We start from the raw sequence: 23210 nt of genomic DNA, 5'->3' as shown, positions 1-23210 counted from the left end.
GGCCCGCGGAGTGTGGGGCGGGAGACCTGTTACTCACGGGGCCACGCCCTCTCCAACGGCTGAGCAGCGGAGGGAGGCTGTGGGGAGTGGGGTGGGGAGTGGGGTGGGGAGTGGGGTGGGGAGTGGGGTGGGGAGTGGGGTGGGGAGTGGGGTGGGGATGGAAGTGGGGTGGGGGGCGGTCACCGAAGTAAGGAAATAAAAGGAGACTGCCGTGAGGGACACGGAAAGGGGAGGGAGAGAGAATTGAGACCGCCGGGGGAGGAAGACAGGAGGGAGAAAGGAAGGCTAAGGGAGAGTCCGATGCAGGAGGGGAAGTTGGGGAAGGGAAACCTGGAGGGAGAAATTGAGAAAGGACGGCTCGGTGGAAACTCTGAAGGCTACTGGAGGACATGAGCTAAGAGGGATGGCTCGGATCAGAGATCTGAAGTCTAGCAAAGAAAAGGGCCCCAGACATAGGGAACACAAGAAGTCGTTTCCAGTGTATGTATTTCCAGTATTAGATCTCTTCCAGTCGGTTCTAAAACGGTTGCCGTTGTTGGTCAGGGAAATCTTAAGCAGCATTTTAGCTTTTTTTTTTAAATATTTTACTGCTTTCTCTGAATTGTGTTTTGTTTTGCCGTTGTCATTGCCAATTAAGTGATTCTTCTGCCAAAAAGTGGAGTAGAGACCAGATCCTTAATCCACGTTGCTTGCATCATTAGGGTGGCTCCTTCTACCACTCCAGACTTGCTCAAAGAGACCCTTGCCACTACTCTCAAAGGCCAGATGGCCAGTCTCCCACGGCGTTCTCCACATCCTGGAGTGCTATATGCAGGTGGAGCGTTAGGTCCCTACTTGTCCCATAAACCATCAAAAGCTTAGTGCTGTCTCTAACTTTTCGTTCCCTCCACAGATTTTTTTCTTCTTCCATTTAAAGCACTCACTCCCATCTCTTTTTCTTCTGGATCAGTTCTCCTAATGAGCCCACACTTTCCAAAAGTCTTTGGGGCCTCGTGCGGTGGCTTATGCCTGTAATCCCAGCACTTTGGGAGGCCTAGATGGGAGGATTACTTGAGGCTAGGAGTTCGAGAGCAGTCTGGACAATGTAATGAGACCTCATCTCTAACAATAAAAAAGTTTCCACCGGGTTCGGTGGCTCACGCCTGTGATCTCAGCACTTTGGGAGGCCGAGGTGGGCGAATCACCTGAGGCCAGGTGGAGACCAGCCTGGCCAACATGGTGAAACCCCGTCTCTACTAAAAATATAAAAATTAACGGGGTGTGATGGTGCGTGCCTGTAATCCCAGTTACTTGGGAGGCTGAGGCAGGAGAATTGCTCGAACCAGGGAGGCGGAGGCAGCAGTGAGCCGAGATCGCGCCACTGCACTCCAACCTGGGCAACAGAGCGAGACTCCGTTCAAAAAACAAAAAAACAAACAAAAAAAACAAGGAAAAAAAGTTTCTTCGGAAATTGTCTTCTGAGTGCCTGGAAACTGTTGATTTTTGGATGTGAAACTTAGAACCCTTTAACTAGAGAACCTAAAGGCCTTCTTGGGTTAAGGGAGAGGAGTTACCAAGTCACCCACAGAAATGAAAACAAAACACACATATCCACATAAATTATATATATGTAATATAAAATATAGGCCGGCTGCGGTGGCTCATGTCTGTAATCCAAGCACTTTGGGAGGCTGAGGTGGGCGGATCACCTGAAGTGAGGAGTTCGAGACCAGCGTGACCAACATGGCAAAACCCTGCCTCTACTAAAAATGCAGAAACTAGCCGGGGGTGGTGGCGGGTGCCTGTAATCCCAGCTACTCGGGAGGCTGAGGCAGGAGAATCGCTTGAACCCGGGAGGCGGAGGCTGCAGTGAGCCGAGATCACACTACTGCACTCCAGCCTGGGTGACAGAGGGAGACTCCTCCTCACAAAAAAAAAAAAAAAAAAAAAAAAAAAAAAAAAGTATATATACATTTACTTTGAGGTTCCAAGAAGTGACTCTTGTCCTCAGTCAAGTAGGAAAAAAATATTTTTGAGTGCTTGTAATGAATGAAATGTGATGAATGTCAAAAAGATAGTTGAAAATTAAGTGTAGGCCAGGTGCAGTGGCTCATGCCTTTAATCCCAAGGCAGGAGGATCTCTTGCATCCAGGAGTTCGAGACCAGGCTGGGCAACATAGTGAGACCTCATCTTTACAAATAATAAATAAATTAGCTGGGTGTGGTGGCATGCACCCGTTGTCCCAGCTACTTGAGAGACTGAGGTGGGAAGATTGCTGCTTGAGCCTGGGAGATTGAGGCTGCAGTGAGCCACTACTGCCCCCCCTGCACTCAGCCTGGATGACAGAGTGAGACCTTGTCTCAAAAAAAAAAAAAAAAAAAAAAAAAAAAAAAGGGCCAGTGCAGTGGCCCACTCCTGTAATCCCAGCACTTTGGGAGGCCGAAGTGTGTGGATCACCTGAGGTCAGGAGTTCAAGACCAGCTTAGTCAATACAGTGAAACCTCATCTCTACTAAAAACACAAAAAAGCCGAACGCAGTGGCATGCGCCTGTAATCCCAGCTACTTGGGAGGGTGAGGCAGGAGAATCGCTTGAACCTGGGAGGTGAAGGTTGCAGTGAGCCGAGATCGTGCCACATTGCACTCCAGCCTGGGCAACAGAGTGACTCAGTGTCAAAAAGAAAAAAAGAAGCGAAAAAATTAAGTGCTGTTGGAGTTCAATGCAGAAGATAGATTTTGGCCAAGGGAGAATAAGTTCCAGGCGAAGAGAAGTGGAATAAATGAGCAGAGATGAGAATGTGGGAAATGTGTTCAGGGAATGGGAGTAATCCAGTGTCAGACTTGAAGGAATAGGTGGATTGAGAGAGCAACTGCGTGAAGAGTGGGGAAGGGGCAAGGAGAATTTATAGTTCCCTTGCAACTCATTTCCACTGCCACCCTTGAAGATCCTGCTTGAGTGGTGGTGGTACAAATGGCTGAAGCGTCCTTGCCCTGTAATGAGATGCCCAAATAGAGATCCCTTGGGCTGAGTCTAATAAAACTTTGATAAAGGTATGTCTGAGAAGGAGCTGAGTAGTGGTATCTATGGCCTTTCTAGACTAGAATAAACAGTTACTGCATATGCATAGCAAAACATGTTGTAGCCATAACTATATACAATTTTAAAAACACTGGAAACAGAACAAAAAAATAACCCTCAGTCTTTCTGGGTGCTTGCCACATCTTTAGTTGCTTTCCCTGAGAGTAGGCTGAGCGGGAGAGATGTGCTGTTCTTCCAGGTGAGAACCCTAAAGGTAATCTCAGGCCCTGAGTGGTTGAGGTTGCAGTGTATGTACCCACTAAGTGATGCAGCAGCCTTCTATTTTGGGGTCCTTCTCGGGGCATTGGGAAGAGTAATTTCTGCCCTGAAAGCCTAGAAGTCTGGAGTTTATTTTGTGTTGACCACAGTATGCTGCCCTAGGTCCACCTGAAAGGTAGCAACCATGTGAAAAGACTGAGGTTGGAGTGGGGCAAATTCAAAGAACCCGGCAATGCCTTGTCCTCACTGTGTATCATTCGGAAGACCTCTGAAACTTAGTTTCCTCTTTTATAAAGTGGGCTAATGACATCTACCTTGAAGGCTTGTTATGAATATTAACAAATACCAGTGTAAACCTCCTGATGGTAAGGCTTATAAGCAGAAGTAATCATTATTATGCCCTTTAGTGCCTGATGAAGATTTGTGGGTGCTTTATGTTGGCTGTGGATCTGAAAGTCCTACTTTCTGATCTGTATCATTTTCACTGAGTATAGCTAGGCTTGTTTTCGGGGGAGGAGGAGGTTCCAAAAAGAGAAAGTTTCTTGTACCCTTAATCCAGTTACTATGGTATAGGGTACAGCAGCAGTGCATAATGGTTCAGATGGAGGTTGGTAGCTCTGCCTCTTACCTACTGGGTGATTGTGCACAGTGTTTTGCTTTGCTACATTAGTCAGGATTCTTTAGAGAGAATAAACACGGTATATAGATAGATATAGACATTTGAGAGGGGACTTGTGAGGACAATTGGTTCACATGATTATGAAGGCTGAAAAGTCCCATTGGAGGCTTTCTGCAAGCTGGAGACCCTGGAAGGCCGGTCATGTGGCTCGGTCCAAATCTGAGATCCTCAGAACCAAGGAAGCCAGTGGTGCGATTCTCAGAGGGTGAAGGCCTGAGAACCCAGGGGCTGCTGGTGTAAGTCCTGGAGTCCAAGGGCTGAAGAGCATGGAGAACTAATGTCCAGGGACGGGAGAAGAAGAGTGTCCTAGCTCCAGGAAGAGAGACAGGAAATCCCTTCTTTGCCTTTTGTGTTCATTCTGGGCCCTAGCCAATTAGCTGGTGCCCGCCCACATGGAGGGTGGATCTGTACCACTCAGTCCACTCACAGGCCACTCTCCTCTGGGAACACACTCACAGACACACCCAGAAATCATGCTTTATCAGTTCTCTGGGTATACCTTAATCCAGTGAAGTTGACACCTAAATTAACTATCACACTAGCTCAGACTCCTTTTCCCTCTCCTTGATGAAACAGAGATGGCTGGGCACGGTGGCTCACACCTGTAATCCCATCACTTTGGGAGGCCAAGGCAGGTGGATCACGAGGTCAGGAGTTCGAGACCAGCTTGGCCAACATGGTGAAGCCCCATCTCTACTAGAAGTAAAAAAATTAGCCGGGCATGGTGGCAAGCACCTGTAATCCCAGCTACTGGGGAGCCTGAGGCAGGAGAATTGGAGGCGGAGGCGGAGGTTGCAGTGAGCCGAGATCTCACCACTGCACTCCAGTCTGGGTGACAGAGCAAGACTCTATCTCAAAACAAACAAACAAACAAACAAAAACAGCGGAGATAACAATGTCTGCCCCAGGGCTGTTAGGGTTAATGGTGATAGTGTCTATAAAGCACTTAGCACAGAGGCTGGCAATTAGTAGGTACTTCATAAGCAATATTGGTCATTGTTATGATCACCACACACATTTATTGAGTACCCTACTGCAGACTTTCACTTTCACATGACTCACTAAGGGAATGACTGAAAGGATTGAAATTTGCCTAGAGCTCCTGAACTGTGTGATCTCAGCAGGTGGGAGATCTGCAGGCCCCATCTACCTCTCCTGCATCACAGCCAGTTCCCAGGAGACAAAAGGCCCCAGCCCTGGGCAGGAGAGTTTGTCTTCCAAGAGTGTAGTTCAGGCGGCACGGTGGCTCACGCCTGTGATCCCAGCACTTTGGGAGGCTGAGGTGGGTGGATCACAAGGTCAGGAGTTCAAGAGCAGGCTAGCCAAGATGGTAAAACCCTGTCTCTACTAAAAATACAAAATATTAGTCAGGCGTGGTGACGGGTGTCTGTAATCCCAGCTACTCAGGAGGCTGAGGCAGAGAATTGCTTGAACACACGAGGTGGAGATTGCAGTGAGCCGAGATCACACCGTTGCGTTCCAGCCTGGGTGACACAGCAATACTCTGTCTCAAAAAAAAAAAAGTGTAGTTCATTTGTTCAGTTTTAAACACCACTTGGCACCACATATGTGGAGGGAAGGGGAAGGAGATGGGGAGACCAAAATTCAACATTAAGAGAAAGTCCCTACTCTCAAGGAGACAAATATGTAAATCAAGTTGCCATGTAGAATGAAAGGTGTTGTAACAGAAGGCTGCAGACACACATGGGCATGCACAGGAGGGAGTGACTGACCAACTGCCCAGATGAGGTAGGAAAGCTGGGTATTTGGGAAGTGGCCAGGTGGAGAGAGGGCCAGGGCATTTAAATATTGGGAATTCAGCAAAGCTTGGTCCTGTGCTGGTACTCCCTCCTCCATGTTTACAGCTCTGGAATTCAGATCTCTAACTCGAACTTCTGAATTCCAAATCCAGAAAGCCAATTGCATCCCTAACATCCTCATTTGGATATCTCAGAGGCTCCTCAAACTCGACATGTCCCCAGTAGAACCCAAACTGCAGGCATTAGCAGTGCTGCTCTGGACCCAGCTCTTTCATTGAACTTTTCCTCTCTCCAGCCTGCTCCAGCACAGAGAGAGAGAGAACACAGGGCCAGCAGAATTGAAGGAGTCGTTCACTTTGAGGCTTGCCCTTTGCCAGCCTCATAATAGTCTGAGTCCTGCCCACAGGGTCATCAGGCTTTCCCACAGTAGGCACCTTTGGTAGAGGTAGAAGGGATCAGAGCAAGGCTGATGTGACCAGTGACAGCCTTGTGTGAAAAGTCCCTAGAGAAATCCCAGAAATACTTGGAGGAGACTTTGCTGGGGCAAGAACAGGAACTTGGGATGATTAGCATTCATGTAGCTTTGTTTGAATCCACAGACTGCTGAGGCTTGTGTGATGTTTGGATTATAATCGTCTTTTTTTTTTTTTCTGCCTGTCCTGCTAACCAGAAAGTGAGCTGCTTGCCAGGTGCAGTGGGTCACGTCTGCAATCCCAGCACTTTGGAAGGCCAAGGCAAGCAGATCACCTGAGGTCAGGAGTTTTTAGACCAGCCTGGCCAACATATTAAAACCCCATATCTACCAAAAATACAAAAATTAGCCAGGTGTGGTGGTGGGCGCCAGTAGTCCCAGTTACTCGGGAGGCTAAGGCAGGAGAATCGCTTGAACCCAAGAGGTGGAGGTTGCAGTGAGCCGAGATTGCATCATTGCACTCCAGCCTGGGCAACAGAATGAGACTCCATTTAAAATAATAATAATAAATAATAAATAATAATAATAAATAAAAATTACCCAGGCATGGTGGCGGGCACCTGTAATCCCAGCTATTTGGGAGGCTGAGGCAGGAGAATTGCTTGAACCTGGGAGGTGGAGGTTGCAGTGACCCAAGATCGTGTCATTGCCCTCCAGCCTGGGCAACAAGAACAAAACTCTATTTCAAAAATAAATAAGTAAATAGGCTGGGCACAGTGGCTCATGCCTGTGATCTCAGCACTTTGGGGGGGGGCTGAGGCGGGTGGATCAGCTGAGGTCAGAAATTTGAGTCGAGCCTGGCCAACATCGCAAAACCCCGTCTCTACTAAAAATACAAAAATTAGCCAGGTGTAGTGGCACCTGCCTTTAATCCCAGCTACTCAGGATGCTGAGGCAGGAGAATCGCTTGAACCTGGGAGGTGGAGGTTGCAGTGAGCCGAAATAGCGCCACTGCACTCCAGCTTGGGCGACAGAGAAAGACCGTCTCAAAATACATAAATAAATAAACAAATTCACACTCTACCCTTTGCCTTCGCCACTGACCTGCTCCTTCTCAGTGTCTGTATCTTAGGGAACAGCATCCCTAACTCACTACACACGCTGGATATCTGAGACTTGTTCTGACTTCCCTCCTCTGCCTCATCGCTCTACCCCCACCACATACAAACCATTCTTAAGTCCTTTGTTGCTTACCTCATAAATACTGAAAATCCCATCCACATTTCTCTGTCCCCCCTGCCTCTGCCTCCATCTGAAGTGCCATAATGTCTCTCTTGAACTTCTGCCACCTCTGACCTGGTCCCCTACTTCCACTCCTTTTCTCCTTTTCTATTTTCAAAGCAGAAGCCAGAATAATATTTTTCCTATTGCCTTTAGGATAAAGACCTGAGTCCTGTTAACATGTTTGACCTGCCCCTACCTGCATGCCTGACTCTTCTTTTTTTTCTTTTCTTTTCTCTTTTCTTTTTTTGAGATGGAGTTTCACTCTTGTTGCCCAGGCTGGAGTGCAATGGCACAATCTCGGCTCACCGCAACCTCTGCCTCCCAGATTCAAGCGATTCTCCTGCCTCAGCCTCCCTAGTAGCTGGGATTATAGACATGTGCCACCATGCCCGGCCAATTTTGTATTTTTAGTAAAGACAGGGTTTCTCCATATTGGTCAGGCTGGTCTCGAACTCCTGACCTCAGGTGATCCGTCCACCTCAGCCTCCCAAAGTGCTGGGATTACAGGCGTAAGCCACCACGCCTGGCCTCTTTTCTTTTTTTTTTTTTTTTAATAGAGATCGAGTCTCACTGTGTTGCCCAGGCTGGAATGCAGTGGCGCCATCATAGCTCACTGCCGTCTCCAACTCCTGGCCTCAAATGATCCTCCTTCCTCAGCATCCCAAGTAGCTGAGACTACAGGTGCCACTGTGCCCAGCTACACCTGGCTTTCTTACCTCATCTCATGCCATTCTCCTGCCTGGTTCCTGTGCTTAGCAGCCCTGGCCTTTTTCAGTTCCTCAAATAAGCCAGACTCCTGCTTCCTCTCGACCACACCCATTCTGGTTCCTTAGCCTAAAACTCCAATCACTGTCCCCCTTACTCCAGTCTAGTCCCTCGTCTTTTCTTTCTTTAGCTCCTCTTCTTTTCTTTAGCTACTGTAATTCCTATATATTCTTCAGATGTAGTCAATTGCCACTTCTTCAGGGAAGGTGTCCAGGCACCCTAGTGCAGGTCGGCTTAGTTCCCTTTGTTACCTGCTTTCATGGCTCTTTCCTAAAACAGCACCTTTTAAATTTACCTCTTTGGGACTGGATGTGGTGGCTCATGCCTGTAATCCCAGCATTTTGGGAGGCCAAAGTGGGTGGATCACTTGAGCTCAGGAGTTTGAGACCAGCCTGGGCAACATGGTGAAACCCTGTCTCTACCAAAACAAAACAAACAAACAAACAAATTCTCTGGGGGTAGTGATGTGAGCCTGTGGTACCAGCTACTTGCTGAGGTGGGAGGATTGCTTGAGCCCAGGAGGTAGAGGTTGCAGTGAGCCGAGATCATGCTATTGTACTCCATCCTGGGTGACAGAGTGAGACCCCGTCTCAAAAAAAAAAAAAAAAAAAAAAAAAAAAAAAAAAAAAAAAAAAAAAAAAAAACCCAACAAGAATTTACCTCTTTGTGATTATTTGAGTAACCTCCATCTCTACAACTCAAATGTAAGCTCTATGAGAGCAGGAACTTTGTTTCTGGTGTTTCAGGTTATGTCCCCAGCACAGTGCTGGGCTGGATTGGCTAATCAGTAAATATTTGTTGACTCAATGAATATCAATAGGAACAGCACGTGCAAAGACAACAAAACATTACAAAATTTGGTGTGGGTCCCTGGAATGGCAAGTTGCAGTATATGATCTAGATTTGGGTGAGTCGGGAGGGGCTCATGGAAGATGGCAGGAGATAAGGCCAAAAGGTAGTCTGAATCTTGATGCTTAGATAAGGAAATAGAGTGCCAGTGGAGAACAGTGAGATAACGTGATCAGAGGCTGAAAGGAGTGAAGAACACCACAGCTCACAGGTTAGATTTAGCCTGTGCATATGTTTTAAAATTAGGCCTATCTAGGCTGGGTGCAGTGGCTCATGCCTGTAATCCAGCACTTTGGGAGGCCGAGGTGGGTAGATCACAAGGTCAGGAGTTCAAGACCAGCCTGGCCAAGATGGTGAAACCCCATCTCTAATAAAAAAATCCAAAAATTAGCCGGGCGTGGTGGCAGGCACCTGTAATGCCAGCTAATTGGGAGGCTGAGGCAGAGAATTGCTTGAACCTGGGAGGCAGAGGTTGCAGTGAGCCAAGATTGTGCCATTGCACTCCAGCCTGGGTGACACAGTGAGACTCTGTCTGAAAAAATAAAATAAAATTAGGCCTACCTAATTGAAAAAATTGAATTAGTTGCCAATACTTAAACATGGGGAGATTTCACATTTTTTTAAAGCTCTGGATTTCTAGTTTTTCTTGAAACATCAGATGTTCTAGGGACGTACAGGAGCTCTGGGCTCATACTCCTCCAAGCAATAACTAGCTTCTGCCTTTAGATGGCACTACCTCTAACTTCCCAGGTGTTTATGCTACCAGCCTGCCTCTTTAAGCGTTTGATTGAGATAGTGATCCTGTCCTAGATCATTCCGGTGGTGGAATGGGAGACGAGACTGCAAGGGCAGTCAGAGGAGCCCAGGGAGAGAAGGGAGTTCACCCTCAATTTGGAGATATGTAAACCCAAGGGGCACTACATTTGGGCTCAGTTAGGCTCAGGCCTGGGGTCGGGGAGGCGGATAATATTCAGAACTTAGGGCCACCCTTTCACGTCAGAAGCTTAGTTTGGGGTCAAAGATAATATAAAAGCAAAGGAATTTGCTGTGATGCTAGTTGAGCTGAGAGCAAGCTTTGGAATTTTAGCAAAATAAATGCCACCTTCTGGGCCCAGGCTCACCTCTGTCTTCTTTATGACTCAGAGAGATAAAAGATGAATAAAGCTGTGGACCTCACTATAGAAGAAATTGGCAGTCTTGAGGGAAAGGAAGACATTTAAAGAACTAAATAATAGGCTGGGTGCGGTGGTTCACACCTGTAATCCTAGCACTTTGGGAGGCCGAGGTGGGTGGATCACCTGAGGTCAGGAGTTTGAGACCAGCCTGACCAATATGGTGAAACCCCGTCTCTACTAAAAATACAAAAATTAGCTGGGCATGGGCCGGGCGCGGTGGCTCAAGCCTGTAATCCCAGCACTTTGGGAGGCCGAGACGGGCGGATCACGAGGTCAGGAGATCGAGACCATCCTGGCGAACACCGTGAAACCCCGTCTCTACTAAAAAATACAAAAAACTAGCCGGGCGAGGTGGCAGGCACCTGTAGTCCCAGCTACTCCGGAGGCTGAGGCAGGAGAATGGCGTAAACCTGGGAGGCGGAGCTTGCAGTGAGCTGAGATCCGGCCACTGCACTCCAGCCCGGGCGACAGAGCGAGACTCCGTCTCAAAAAAAAAAAAAAAAAAATTAGCTGGGCATGGTGGCAGGCACTGTATGCCCAGCTACTCAGGAGGCTGAGACAGGAGAATTGCTTGAACCTGGGACCTGGAGGTTGCAGTGAGCTGAGATCATACCACTGCACTCCAGCCTGGGTGACAGAGTGAGACTCTGTCTCAAAAAAAAAAAACAAAAAACACCTAAATAATATATGCAAGATAATAGAATGGAGAAGCATTCATTCATTCGACAAATATATTTTGAACATGTACCATATGCCAGACACTGTGCTCAGTCCTGGGGACATAGTCATGAAGAAGACAGACATTGCACCTGCCCTCATGGCCTCATGGTGCTTATACTAGGTGGTGTGGGAAGTAAGGGGATGATGGAATTAATTCTTTTTTTTTTTTTTTTTTTTTTTTGGGACAGTCTCTCTCTGTTGCCCAGGCTGGAGTGCAGTGGTATGATCTCAGCTCACCGCAACCTTAACTTCCCAGGTTCAGGTGATTATCATACCTCAGTCACCCAAGTAGCTGGGATTACAGGCGTGCGCCACCACGCCTGGCTAAGTTTTGTATTTTTAGGAGAGACAAGGTTTTGCCATGTTGGCCAGGCTGGTCTTGAACTCCTGACCTCAAGTGATCCACCCGCTTTGGCCTCTCAAAGTGTTGGAATTACAGGCGTGAGCCACCATGCCCAGCAAATAAGGGAATTAATTCTGAAGGAAGTTTACATGGGGTGGGAATTCTGGAAGGCAAATATTTGAGCAGGGCCTAGAAGGAAGAATACAATTTTGCTAGGGACTGGGGTAAAGGATAGAAGGTCTATTCTGTCAGAGGAAAGAACAGAAAGAGGGGCACAAACTGGTGAGAATCTGTGAGATGCTTGAGGAATAGCAAAGTTGTCAGGCTGGAGTGATTCTTGTAGGAGAGAAGGAAGCAATTATTTAGACCCTGACATGCCTTCTAACCTAAATACCATTGTGTTGTTTTTTTTCCTACACATTGAATTATTCACAATGGAACTGTTTCAAAAATCACTAAAATGAGAAAGCAGTCCAAAAGTGAAAACACTGTTCTTAGTGTATAAAGTTTCACTGTGGGCCAGGCATGGTGGCTCACGCCTGTAATCCCAGCACTTTGGGAAGCCAAGGCAGGCAGATCACCCGAGGTCAAGAGTTCGAGACCAGCCTGAACAACATGGTGAAAGCCCATCTCTACTAAAAATACAAAAATTAGTTGGGCATGGTGGCGTGCACCTGTAATCCCAGCAACTAGGGAGGCCAGGGCAGGGGAATCAATTAAGCCCAGGAGGTGGCAGTTGCAGTGAGCCAAGATCACACCACTACACTCCAGCCTGGGCAACAGAGTGAGACTGTCTCAGAAAAAAAATAAAAAAGTTTCACTGTAAAACAAGATGATCTTTTAGAAGTAACATAACACTGGAGAACTTACACGTAGGAATGAGAGGTGCCTGAATTTCTCTTTGCAAATTCCCTATAGAGCCTAAAATGTATTCTTCAGAATATTGACACAGGTGACACATTTTATTTATTTTTTATTTTTGAGACAAGGTCTCACTCTGTTGCCCGGGCTGGAGTACAGTGGCACAATCATGGCTCACAGCCCCAAACTCCTGAGCTCAAGCAATCCTCCTGCTTCAGCCTCCCCAGTAGCTGGGACAACAGGCACGTACCATCATGCCCAGTTAATTTAAATTTGTTTCTTTTGTAGAGATGGGGTTTCACTGCCGTGACCAGGCTAATCTTTAACTCCTGGGCTCAAGCGACCCTCTGCCTCAGCCTCCCAAAATGCTGGGATTACAGATGTGAGCCACCATTCCCAGCTGTGAATCTGATTTTTTTCTGTAACTTTTTTTCTTCATGCCATCTTGTCTAAGAGCTTGTGTAACTTTTGAAGTGATCCTGAAGTCAGTTCTAAAAGATGAGGTCCCAAAATACCTTTGAGCAATATGGCACTGTCAGAGCAAGGATAGACACAGCGCCCAATGTGACTATTTCAAGGGCAGCATTTGTTCCATTCATGAGGCATGCATGCATTCATTCATCCAATGAATATTTATTATATATCTACCTAATAGTTGCCAGCCATTGTACTGGGTGTGGGGTAAGCAGTAAACAAGATAGACAGGGTTCCTGCTTTTGTGCTGCTTTCTGCATAGGGGAGACAGATAAACACCAAGTACACAGGGTAGAAATAATTTCTAGAAAGATGATAAAATGGCCGGGCAGAGTGGCCCATACCTATAATCCCAGCACTTTGGGAGACCGAGGCAGGCAGATCACCCAAGGTCAGGAGTTCGAGACCAGCCTGGCCAACATGGTGAAACCCCATCTCTACTACAAATACAAAATTTAGCCGGGCGCGGTGGTGTGTGCCTATAATCCCGGCTCCTCAGGAGGCTGAGACAGGAGAATTGCTTGAACCCGGGAGGCGAGGTTGCAGTGAGCTGAGATCAAGCCACTGCACTCCAGCTTGGAAGACAGAACAAGACTCCATTTCAAAAAAAAAAAAAAAAAAAAACAAAAAACGATAAGATACTGTGGTAGCGTGACTGAGAAGGGATGGGGTTGCTACTTTAAGCAGGATGGTCTGGGAAGGTCTCTCTCAGGGGTTCCTGATGGGGGAGAAGAAGCCAGCCATGGCACGTACTAGGGGAAGAGCTCTCTGGACAAAAGGTGCAGCAAGTGCAGCTGCCCTGAGGCAGGTACTGGTTGAGTGAATTCTAAGAAAAAAAGAAAGGCCATATGGCTGGAGAAGTCAGTGAGCATAAGCAAGTAGAATTGAGGTGGGTGTGGTAGGTAGGGTCAGAATGCTGCATGGCCATGTAAGCTGTGCTGAGCTTTCTCTGGCTGTTGTCTAGACATTGGGAGAAAAACGAAAGCATGAGGACCAATTAGGAGACTACTACAGTAAATATGCAACAAGTATTTACTTATTGAGCATTTACTATGTGCCAGAAGTATGCTAGAGGCTAAGGATATGATGGTGAGTAAGATGTGGGTTCCTATCCTCAGGATGCTGATGACGGGGAGGGGGGAACACAGATAAGTAAGTTGGCAATTGCAGATCAGTGTGGGTAAAATTATAAGAATAAGATTAAATACAAGGTGTTATAGGAGTACAGAGGAGGATCACCTAACCCAGTCTCAGGTTAAGGAATGCTTCCTGGAGGAGGTGTCATCTAGGCTGAACTTAATGGACCTCAGGTGTTAGTCAGGTAAAGGACTGGAGAAGTGCAACCCGGGCACATGAGAGGGTGTAGAGGGGAGAGAGAACTTGGTTGTTTGAGAACCTACCTGTAGTTCAGCCTGGCTGGATCTTAGAGGTTTATATCCTGTTAAAAAAGAGATCAGTCTAAGTTTATTTTATTATTTTTTATTTTTTGAGACAGAGTTTGGCTCTTGTCATCCAGGCTGGAGTGCAATGGCGTGATCTCGGCTCCCTGCAACCTCCACCTCCTGGGTTCAAGTGATTCTCCTGCCTCAGCCTCCCAAATAGCTGAGATTACAGGCACCCACCACCACGCCCAGCTAAGTTTTGTATTTTAGTAGAGACAGGGTTTTGCCATGTTGGCCAGGCTGGTCTCGGACTCCTGATCTCAGGTGATCTGCCTGCCTCAGCCTCCCAAAATGCTGGGATTACAGGCGTGAGCCACTGCACCTGGCCATCCACTGTGCCTGGCCTATTTTATTCTTATAAGCCTCTTAAGTTTGCATAGGAAAGGCATTCAAAGGTTTCTCAGCAGCGGAATGACATGGTTCATGGTTGGGCCTGCCCAACTCTCACCTGCCTTTCTCCCTAATCTCAAGTTAGTCTTAACAATCAACTGCTGAGCTGAAACTTTGACCCTGATACTACACTCAGTGTTGATAAAAAGGAGAGGCCGGGCGTGTTGGCTCAAGCCTGTAATCCCAGCACTTTGGGAGGCTGAGACGGGCGGATCACGAGGTCAGGAGATCGAGACCATCCTGGCTAACACGGTGAAACCCCATCTCTACTTAAAAAAAAAACAAAAAAACAAAAAAATAGCCAGGCGAGGTGGCGGGCTCCTGTAGTCCCAGCTACTCGGGAGGCTGAGGCAGGAGAATGGCGTAAACCCGGGAGGCGGAGCTTGCAGTGAGCTGAGATCCGGCCACTTGCGCTCCAGCCTGGGCGACAGAGTGAGACTCCGTCTCAAAAAAAAAAAAAAAAAAGGAGAGCATATTGGTCCTACCGAGTAGCTAGGACTACAGGTGTGCACCACCATGTCTGGCTAATTTTTGTATTTTTGGTAGAGATGGGGTTTCACCATGTTGGCCAGACTGGTCTCAAACTCCTGACCTCAAATGATCCACCTGCCTTGGCCTCCCAGAGTGCTGGGATTTCAGGTGTGAGCCACCGTGCTCACTTCCTACCTAGGTGAAAAGGAACAAACAAGGGAAAAATCAAGATGTTTTTAGTCTCTGAGTATCGGAACAGGACTACCCGGAAAACTGCCTGAGACCACTTACATGCTATCATCAGTGAGGCCACAGCCCAGGAATAGAGTGTAGTAAAGAGACTTGAGGCCTACTTTAACTTTTTTTTTTTTTTTTTTGAGACGGAGTCTCGCTCTGTTGCCCAGGCTGGAGTGCAGTGGTGCAATCTCAGCTCACTGCAAGCTCTGCCTCCCAGATTCACGCCATTCTCCTGGCTCAGCCTCCTGAGTAGCTGGGACTACAGGCACCTGCTACCATGCCCGGCTAATTTTTGTATTTTTAGTAGAGACGGGGTTTCACCGTGTTAGCCAGGATGGTCTCAATCTCCTGACCTTGTGATCCGCCTGCCTCGGCCTCCAAGGTGCTGGGGTTACAGGCGTGAGCCACCGAGCCTGGCCTTTCTTTAAGTTTTTTTAAATTAACTTTTGGAAAATCAAATTTTTCAAAGCTTGGGACCAGTCAGTTGATTGTGTGACCCAATAAGCTGACTCACTAGGCTTGTCCCTAAGCTCTAGGGGGGATGTGTATAAAATGGATACCTTATCAACATGATTGGTCTGCATTTCTTGGGATAGCAGTTTACTATCTGTGCCAAGCTCACTAGGGCACTTTTTACTCTAAAATACCTTTTTTTTTTTTTTTTTTTTGAGACGGAGTCTCGCTCTGTTGCCCAGGCTGGAGTGCAGTGGCTGGATCTCAGCTCACTGCAAGCTCCGCCTCCCGGGTTTACACCATTCTCCTGCCTCAGCCTCCCGAGTATCTGGGACTACAGGCGCCTGCCACCTTGCCCGGCTAGTTTTTTGTATTTTTTAGTAGAGACGGGGTTTCACCGTGTTATCCAGGATGGTCTCAATCTCCTGACTTCGTGATCCGCCCGTCTCGACCTCCCAAAGTGCTGGGATTACAGGCTTGAGCCACCGCGTCCGGCCCTAAAATACATTTTTTTTCTTTTTTTTTGAGATGGGGTCTCACTCTGTCCCCCAGGCTGGAGTGCAGTAGTGCAATCTTGGTTCACGGCAGCCTTGACCTCCTGGGCTCAAGTGATCCTCCCAGCTCAGCCCCTCTGAATAGCTACAACTATAGGCACCTGCCACCATACCCAGCTAAGTTTTGTATTTTTTGTAGAGACCGGGTTTTGCCAAATTGCCCAGGCTGGTCTCAAACTCGTGGGCTCAAGCGATCCTCCCACCTCAGCCTCTTGAAGTGCTGGGATTACAGGTGGGAGCCACTGTGTCCAGATTGAGATACTTCTTTTGGCAGGATAGGCTGATCCTACTTCTCTTCACATTACATTTACTTACTGGGAACTTGGAATTGCAGGAATAAGAAATAATGATAGCCAACATCTATATGTGTTTAGTTATTTAATTCTCACAACAGTCCTCTGAAGCTGATACTGTTATTCCCCTTTTTCCAGCTGAGAAAATAAAAGCACAAGGAGGTTAAGTCACTTGCAAAGTTACTGCAGATTTGAATTCAGGTAGTCTAACTCAAGAGCCCAATTTTTTTTTTTTTTTTGAGATGGAGTCCCGCTCTGTTGTTTAAGCTGGAGTGCAGTAGCATGATCTTGGCTCACTGCAACTTCTGCCTCCCAGGTTCAAGCAATTCTCCTGCCTCAGCCTACTGAGTAGCTAGGACTACAGGTGTGCACCACCATGTCCGGCTAATTTTTGTATTTTTAGTAGAGATAGGGTTTCATCACGTTGGCCAGGCTGGTCTCGAGCTCCTGATCTCAAGTGATCCGCCTGCCTTGGCCTCCCAGAGTGCTGGGATTTCAGGTGTGAGCTACCGTGCCCAGCTGAGAGCCCAAATGTTTTAAGCATTATATCATAGGTGTGACTTACTTAGGGATTTAAAGACAAACATTTAATCATAAACCCCTAAAACTGGCAAATTCTGGCCCCTAGTTCTGTAAAATTTGGTTTACTTATATTGACTTCAATGATTATACAGTGGTTTCAGTGTCCTACAAGATAAACCTACAACTCATTAAAACAGAATTTCTTTGTATCATGTTGACCTAAGTGAAAAATTTATTCTAAAACTATTTTTATTTTAAATATCTATGATAAAATTTCAATTAAGCAATTGTGTTTTCTTTCTGAAAGTTTATCAGGTTTTTTTTTTTTTAATGGGGGAAGGGAAATGATCCAACCTTCTAAAAAATGGCCTAAAGGAAACTTAAGTTGGAGTCTTTTCCTCTTGATAAATTTCCGTTTTATAAGCAGAGACTTCTGAAATCTTTCATTCATCTTAGAACCCAATACTTATAATGCCTAGTGAGTAATAACTATTAGAAACCACAATTGCTAATATTTTTAAAATAATTTAGTATATGCCAGTCTCTTTGTAAGCCTTTAAGTCTGGGAGAAAGGACAATAGTTACACCCACTTTATAGAGAAGAAGAAACTGAGGCTCAAAAAGGTTAAATAACCTGCGCATGTCACGTATGTGGTGAACTAAAGCTTGAAATCCAGGGCTGTCTGATTTCAAAGTCCAAGCTCATAGCTCCCAAATAATTGTGGAGATTTGCTCTACGAAACACTTATTTAAATGCATGAGGTTGATTACTATAATGAGGGTGTTTCTCCCAGAATTTTGAACATGAAGTCAGACTCTTTCTTTCATCACACACTGCTACTCAGTTTAATCATAGATATCAGATCAAATTATTATTATTATTTTTTTTTTTGAGACGGAGTCTCGCTCTGTCGCCCAGGCTGAAGTGCAGTGGCCGGATCTCAGCTCACTGCAAGCTCCGCCTCCCGGGTTCACGCCATTCTCCTGCCTCAGCCTCCCGAGTAGCTGGGACTACAGGCGCCCGCCACCGCGCCCGGCTAGTTTTTTTTTTTTGTATTTTTAGTAGAGACGGGGTTTCACCGTGTTAGCCAGGATGGTCTCGATCTCCTGACCTCGTGATCCACCCGTCTCGGCCTCCCAAAGTGCTGGGATTACAGGCTTGAGCCACCGCGCCCGGCCCAGATCAAATTATGAAATGGGAAGCATTAGGGGCCATTGTCCTTTTTTCTTTTCTTTTCTTTTTTGTCGAGGGAAGCAGGGCAGGGCAGAGTCACTATCACCCAGACTGGAGTGCAGTGGCGTGAACTTGGCTCTCTGCAACCTCCGCCTCCCGGGTTCAAGTGATTCTCACGCCTCACTGGGTCTACAGGCATGTGCCACCACACCTGGCTAATTTTTTGTATTTTTAGTAGAGATGGGGTTTCTCCGTGTTGGCTAGGCTGGTCTCGAACTCCTGGCCTCAAGTGATCTGCCCACCTTGGCCTCCCAAAATGCGCAGGCGATAGCCACTGCACCTGGCCTTATTATCTTTTTTTCTTGACCAACACAAAACCCACTTGACACTTTGTTGATGTGTTACAGAGCATATCACGGTTTATGAATGCCACAGAAATACTTACCACATTGTCATTTGCAATTGAGCAAATTTAAAACATCTCTGTGAAAAATGCTGAAATAGGCCTAGTGGACATACTGTCCTCTGTGTGGGGTGAAGCCATGAGAGCAGGGATATGAGCGATAATTAGGCATCAATTGCATGGCAAAACCCAAGTATCTGAGGTAGGGGTCTGCCCTGTATAACATAAAAAGAAAATTACAAAATAAGGGTGATTGTGGTTTTCTTGGTTTTGTTTTTGGTGATGAGAATATAAAGTGTTCTCAAATAACCAGAATATCCCTTGAACACTTTCATAGAGAGGTGGTAAAATCATCAGCGAAAATTTCCAATTCAGATGTCACACCTTAAGAACTCTGGATAGTGTAGGAATGGCTTAGGAAGTCACAGCCAGCTGATTCCTGGGAATGCCATCAAGGAGACAGCAACCTGAAAGTTGAGGTGATGTCAGTTGGGCATGATGGCTCACACCTGTAATCCCAACACTTAGGGAGGCAAAGGCAGGAAGATAGCTGGAGGCTGGGAATTTGAGAACAGCCTGGGCAACATAGTGAGACCCTGTTTCCACAAAAAGAAAACAAAAAAGAAAAACAAGTTTTGAGGTGATGTCAAAGGATGTGGCATATGCGTTAAGCAAGTCACCAGTATACAGTGCCGTCTGTATTCAGGGTGGGAGTGGGACTGATCTTTCTCACATTTCTACTTAATAACTCAGATTATTTTTTTTTCTTTTTGTTCCTGTAACTCTGGGTTCAGTAGATTTGCAAGTCCTATTTCCCAAGGGAGGAATGCTTCCTCCAGGGAACACAGACATTACATTGGTTCTATTAATTTGGAAGCTGAGACTTTCCAGTGGTCATTTTGGACTCTTCATACTACTGAACCAGTGGCAGATAAGGAGTTTATACTATTGGCTAGGGTGATTAATCCTGCATGGAAATTAGGTTGCTGCTACCAACAGGGGCAAGAATACTTGTGTTTATTCCCAGTGGATTCACTAGGGTCTTAGTACTCCCATACCGAATAACTATCAATGTAAAACTATAGCAAAGCAATAAAGACAGGACCACTTATGGCTTGAATCCTGTGGAAATGAAGGTTTGGTTCATTCCACTGAGTAAAGAATTTCCTCTGGCCAACATGTTGGCAAAGGGTGAGGGGAACATGGACTAGAGAGCGGAAGAAGGCAGCTCTGAGGACCAGCTCAGCCTCATGACCATCTCACTGTGGCAGGGTCTGTAGCTACAGTGGATGCTTTTTGTTTTGTTTTGTTTTGTTTTGTTTTTGAGATGGAGTCTTGCTCTGTTGCCCAGGCTGAAGTGCAGTGGTGCAATCTCAGCTCACTGCAACCTCCACTTCCGGGTTCAAGTGATTCTTCTGCCTCAGCCTCCTGAGTAGCTGGGACTACAGGTGCGCACCACCTCGCCCAGCTAATTTTTATATTTTTAGTAGAGACAGGGTTTCGCCATGTAGGCCAGGCTGGTCTCAAACTCTTGACTTCAGGTGATCCGCCCTCCTTGGCCTCCCAAAGGCTAGGATTACAGATATGAGCCACCACACCCAGCCACATTTTAAATTTTTTCTGGCAATGATTACTTCTGTCCAACATAATAGCTCCTGTCTGTGGCCCCTCTTCCATGGCTTGGCTTGCCATTGGGTTCAAGGAAACTGCATTTCCTCCCCTTGCCTTTTTAAGCAAGTGCAGTCGTGGTGGCTTCCTGCTATTGCTAGCCTGTGGCTGCCTCAACCTCCCATTTTGGCTCCCATAACTCTACCCATATCTCTTGAATATTCCCTTCATTAAAGTTCCTTGAATTTTCTGAGTTTAGTTCAATTTCTTGCTAAGACCCTGAATGATAGATCAATCATTTAATGGTGAATTGCAAAATTACTGAAATAAACTTGAGTTTATTATTAAAAATAAATTAATTGTGCCAGGTGTGGTGGCTCATGCCTGTAATCCCAGCACTTTGGGAGGCTGGGGGCGGGGTGGATCACCTGAGGTCAGGAGTTCGAGACCAGCCTGGCCAACATGGTCAAACCCCATCTCTACTAAACATACAAAAATTAGCCGGGCGTCGTGGTGTGCACCTGTAGTCCCAGCTACTCGGGAGGCTGAGGCAGAAGAATCACTTGAACCTGGGAGGCAGAGTTTGCAGTGAGCTGAGATGGGACCACTATACTCCAGCCTGGGCGACAGAGCAAGACTCCATCTCAAAAAAATAAAATAAAATAAAATAAAATAAAATTAAAAAGTCATAAAACATATTAAGAGGGATTGAGGGAGGCTGAGGTGGGAGGATTGATTGAGCCCAGGAGGTGGAGGTTGCTGAACCATGATTGTTCCACTGTACTGGAGCCTGGGCAATAGCATGAGATCCTGTGAACTTTGGGAGATTGAGGTGGGAGGATCACTTGAGGCCAGGAGAATCACTTGTAGCCCAGCATGGTGTCATGCCTCCGTAGTCTTGAGGCAAGAGTTCAAGGTTGCAGTGAGCTATGATCATGCCACTGGGTGACAGAGCGAGACTCCGCCTCAAAACATTTTTTTTGTTGCCCAGGCTGGAGTTCGGTGGCGCCATCTTGGCTTACTGCAACCCTCTCTTCCCAGGTTCAAGTGATTCTCCTGCCTCAGCCTCCTGAGTAGGTGGGACTACAGGTGCATGCCACTACACCAGGCTAATTTTTGTATTTTTAGTAGAGACAGGGTTTCACTATGTTGGTCAAGCTGGTCTCGATCTCCTGACATAGTGATCTACCTGCCTCGGTCCCCCAAAGTGCTGGGATTACAGGCGTGAGCCACTGTACCCAGTCAAAAAAATAATTTTTTAATGTAAAAATAAAATAAATTTATTGAGCAGTTACTATGTGCAAATTAGGTATTTGGGATATAAAAATTAACAGTAGTTGCTGCCTATCATACAAGTCAACTGGGATACAGATGTGTACATAAGGTGCACAGTGTGGTAAGGACTCTCTAATAGAGTTATTAAGGTGCTATGGAACAGATTTGAAGTTTTTTCATTTATTTCACATATTGGATTTATTTTAGTTTCCCCTGACCTCAAAATAGCCAATTTTGGGCACATAAAATCTACGATAAACATAATTATTTTAAAAATATTATTTTCATATTCTAAATATATTAATTTCCAGCGTAACAGAAAAAAGATTTGGAGGGAAACCCACCAAAGTGTTCCCAGTTGTTACCTTTGAGAACGGGGAAGAAAATAAAAAGCTTTATAATCACTTTACATAGTTCTACATTATTTTAATTTTTTTCAATTTTTAATTTTAAAAAACTTGGGAAAATCCCTATGCAACTAAATATGTAGTATAAATAAAGGAAGAAAAGGAAATAATGCTTATGGCAGATCTTGGAGGGGAGAATATTGATTTGGGCCTTAAAGAACGAGTAGGAGGGCAGGTGTGGCAGCTCACGCCTGTAATCCCAGCACTGTGGAAGGCCGAGGCGGGCAGATCATCTGAGGTCAGGAGTTCAAGCCCAGTCTGGCTAACATAGTGAAACTCCATCTCCACTAAAAATACAAAATTTGCCGAGTGTGGTGGTGGCTGCCTGTAATCCCAGCTACTCTGGAGGCTGAGGCAGGAGAATCACTTGAACCCAGGAGGCAGAGGTTGCATGCAGTGAGCTGAGATCGTGCCACTGCACTCCAGCCTGGGCGAGACTGTCTTAAAAAAAAAAAAAGAATGAGTAGGAGGAATTGCTGGGCGCTGTGGCTCATACCTGTAATCCCAGCACTTTGGGAGGCTAAGGCGGGCTGATTGCTTGAGCCTAGGAGTTCTGAGACCAGCCTGGCCAACATGGTGAAACCCCATCTCTACAAAAAATACAAAAATTAGCTGGGCATGGTGGCATGCACCTGGAGTCCCAGCTACTTGGGAGGTGGAGGCAGGAGAATTGCTTGAGCTGGGAGGCAGAGGTTGCAGTGAGCCGAGTTCATACCATTGCACTCCAAGCCTGGATGACAGGAGTGAAACACTGCCTAAAAAAAAAAGACAAACAAAAAAACGAATGAGTAGGAGGAATATGAATTAGAGAAAGAGGAGAGGATAAAACATAATTACAGAATATCTTATTCTGTTTTTAGATTGCTGTCATACCTCCTTCACGGCTGCCCCTGTAGTTTGTTGATAGAATTTTTTTTTTTAGAAAACAAATCTGTATTGAGTCCCTGCTCTATGCCAGTGTAACAGATACCAAGGCAGTGCAGGTCATAGTTCTTGCTCTCAAAACATGCACAGTCCCAATGGGGAGTTAAGACATCTCAGAACAGTTAGAGACAGCTCATGATTAAGTGCCAATGGGTTTGGCCCATGAAAGAGTAGAAAAAGCTGAGTACATTGCCAAGGTTTGATCCCAGGAGCCTTGGAACAGTGGTAGCATTTATAAAAATGGAAAATTGGAAAAAGCAAGTGGTTTGGGAAGCAGATATACCTATAGTGAAATATCACAGTCTATATAAATTACTATTTGGCTATGCAAATGAGCAAGGCTGCAAGAATAATGTTTAGACTGCAGGGTGCCAGGAACTGTAATAATTCCTACCTTTCTAGGTTGTATGCCAAGCATTGTGCCATGTTGTTTGCTTACATTATCATTTAATCTTCACC

At 46.1% G+C, this 23210-nt stretch overlaps 1 protein-coding gene across 1 annotated transcript in view; it reads right to left on the bottom strand.

Moving 5' to 3' along the window:
* TMEM39B (transmembrane protein 39B) overlaps nucleotides 1–22704 on the bottom strand; it is a 112185-nt gene extending 89481 nt beyond the window's left edge. Inside the window, exon 1 of the mRNA XM_050795190.1 lies at nucleotides 22701–22704. The gene's annotated coding sequence lies outside the window, so the exon portion shown is untranslated. The remainder of the gene's footprint in view (nucleotides 1–22700) is intronic.
* Between the last annotated feature and the right edge of the window lie 506 nt (nucleotides 22705–23210).

Source organism: Macaca thibetana, chromosome 1, assembly GCF_024542745.1.
Source record: "Macaca thibetana thibetana isolate TM-01 chromosome 1, ASM2454274v1, whole genome shotgun sequence".
Taxonomy (NCBI): domain Eukaryota; kingdom Metazoa; phylum Chordata; class Mammalia; order Primates; family Cercopithecidae; genus Macaca; species Macaca thibetana.
The sequence above is the reverse complement of the archived record's forward strand: the minus strand, read 5'-3'. Positions and strand labels throughout refer to the sequence as shown.